Genomic DNA, 2,836 nt, shown 5'->3' with positions numbered 1-2,836 from the left:
TTCCCCTATTTAAAATCCTTTCTCGAATCCCTGTTTGCTCCAGAATAATATCCAAAACAATGAAAAGCCTTTTGGATTTGGTCCCTACTAAATTCCAGCACCATCTCACTCCATTGTAGACCCCTGAACTCCAGACACATCAAGCTGGAATGTCCTGGAATGCAGGCCCTGAGGCAAAAAGAGAACAAGAGAGAAAAGACCACAAGCACTTTTTCCTTCCATCTCCTCCCCCTCAACAATCTCATACAACCAGAAGCAGAAGCCACAGGGCAAGAGAGCCTGGGTAAAACACTCCATGGGGATCAGTTCCCAGGCCACAGAGCAGGGCCAAAAAAATGGATGTGGCCAGGGAGGGGCAGCCAGATGGAGAATGACCAGCACATTGAACTTCAAGTCAACCTGAGTCCTAGAGCAGCTATAAAACAAAAGTTTTATCCTGCCAAACGCCATTCTTATCCCCCAAGATCATTAAATTTTCTGACAGAGTTCAATGTGTGAATTCCAACATCCCAGGTCTCGATTCAAATAATATTGTGTTATTTAAAATTCTCTTTTCTTCAGATGGATAGTACCATTATTTTGCTCTCCTTGGTTTCGCAATACTTATAACTCAAAAGGAATTAGGTAATTATACCCATAGTCAGAACCTGGTTGCTGTTGATGTGATACAGATGGTTAAATACATGCCCAACTATTCTCGCTGACCAAAACATCTTTTCATCCCATTTACAATAGCCATTTCTTAGAATGTAGAATGTTTTTTTACGATTTTCAGAAAAACAGTTAATCTTCAGCAAAATAGTTGAAATCTACCCAATAGGCTTTTAAACAGATATCCTTGCCATTATATGTCATTATATGCTGCACAGAGCCACCAGAATCCATAAGTAGAGCAACTTCTAGTATATGCTTTGGATACTATTAAATAAATATTTAAATTTAAAATGATTTAATATTTAAAAAGTGAAGATTAAGTACTTACGCTGTCAATAAACTTGAAAGACTTTTTTATCCTATATTAACACAGAGGGGACTTAAGAGCCTCACCAGAGCCATGCCTCTCCTCTCCCTCCCCAGGGCTTCTCCAGTGCTGTGGCCTGAGGATGCCATGAGAACCAGCTCGATGCCCATGCAAGCGGAATCCAGAAGTGCAGGGGAATTAAGACTCAACGGAGTAGACTTTTGATTGAGGGACATGGGAGCCAGTGGACAAATGTGTCCCCTTTCTCCCCACTGACTGATGCTCTGTGGGATCAAGGAATCATCCCCCATGGCAGTGGCCAGGTTTGTCAACACCTCCCTGTATTAGCTTCTCCTCCTTCTCTGCCTCGGGCTCCTCTTCCTTGCTTTTCTCTGTGGCCTCACGCTCCCCAGCAAAATACTCCTTCTCGAGTCTCAGGTTTTGCTTTCTGTGATACCTTAGCTAAGACATGTCAACCTCAGCTATGTTTTAATTCTCTCCTTTCCCACACCAATCTTGCAAACCCAGGCTCTCGGTTTGAGTCAGTCCTACAAAGAGCCTGAGAAAGTAACACTGACCTTTAACCTGCTCTCAGCGTTCCCGTTTAGTCATTGATGGAGGGATGGTCCTAGTCTCATTCTTTATCATCATCTCTCACTTCATTTTTTTCTTTATTTTTAAATTTTATTTATTTATTTATTTTTATTTTTTTTTATCATGGTGACATTGGTTAACGAAATCCAGTAAGTTTCAGATATACATTTTTTTCTTTAATCCAATTTCATATAGAAATCATTTTATAAATAAAAGTTGAGTTTTAGCAAAAATTTCAGGACCACCAATGTAGAATACACACACACACACAGAATTTCACTACTATAAAATATCTATACAGTCCCTGTAAGGTTGGATTAATAAGATCTGGTCTATATTTCCCAAATCAAATCTTGGAACCAGAATCAGACATTTGAGATCTAGATTGTGGTCAAGATTCCATTTCATACAGTCGTATCTACTTACATAAAGAGTCCTATAAGAGATAAGGAGCATATCAGAAGAATGTTTTTTGAAAATACAAAACTCTTTAAATCTCGTCTATTCCATCATTGGAAAACTTACTACTTCTCTCACTTTTTTGAGATCATCAATTACCCAAGCGAAGATATGTTTTAGGTTACTATTGCCCTGTAACAAATTACGTCAAAAGTTTGTGGTTTAAAGCGGCCATTTTATTTTGCTCCCAACTTTGTAGGTCAGGAATTGGGGGATGCTTTGGAGGACAGGTCTCATTTGAGGTCTCTCATGCAGTTGCACTCAGATGTTGGCTGTGCAGCTGCCATCTGAAGGCTCAACTGGGCCATGAATGTCTAAGATGAAGCATCTATACAGCTAGCAGTTGATACTGGCTGTCAGCTGGAGCTCAGCCAAGACCGTCTGCCAGAGCAGCTACACATGGCCTCGTAGGAGAGTTGAACTTCTTACCTGGTGGCTGATTCCCCCCACGAGAAGCATTCTCAGAGAACCAGGTGGAAGTTGCATGGTCTTTTCTGCCTAACCTCAAATGTCACACAGCATCACTTCTGCTTCATTTTATTGATTACAGTCATGTCACCAAGGCCAGCCCAGATTTAAAAGGAGGGATGGACTCCACTTTTGATGGGAGAAATGTCAAAGAACTTAAGAATAAGTTTTAAAACTATCTTAGATGATGTTTACTCATGGAGTTCTAAGGAAAGAGAATGCATTTGACCAAAAAGACACAATAAATTTCACAGGTCAGAGTAGGGTGTAGATGAAAGAACCACTTCATCTCACTTCTTAACAGACCTCAGAACTCTAACAGACCTGGTCTGGTTTGGAAAATAACTGAACTCC

This window comes from Pteropus vampyrus, unplaced genomic scaffold, assembly GCF_000151845.1.
Source record: "Pteropus vampyrus isolate Shadow unplaced genomic scaffold, Pvam_2.0 Scaffold219, whole genome shotgun sequence".
In the NCBI taxonomy this organism is placed as follows: domain Eukaryota; kingdom Metazoa; phylum Chordata; class Mammalia; order Chiroptera; family Pteropodidae; genus Pteropus; species Pteropus vampyrus.
The sequence above is the reverse complement of the archived record's forward strand: the minus strand, read 5'-3'. Positions refer to the sequence as shown.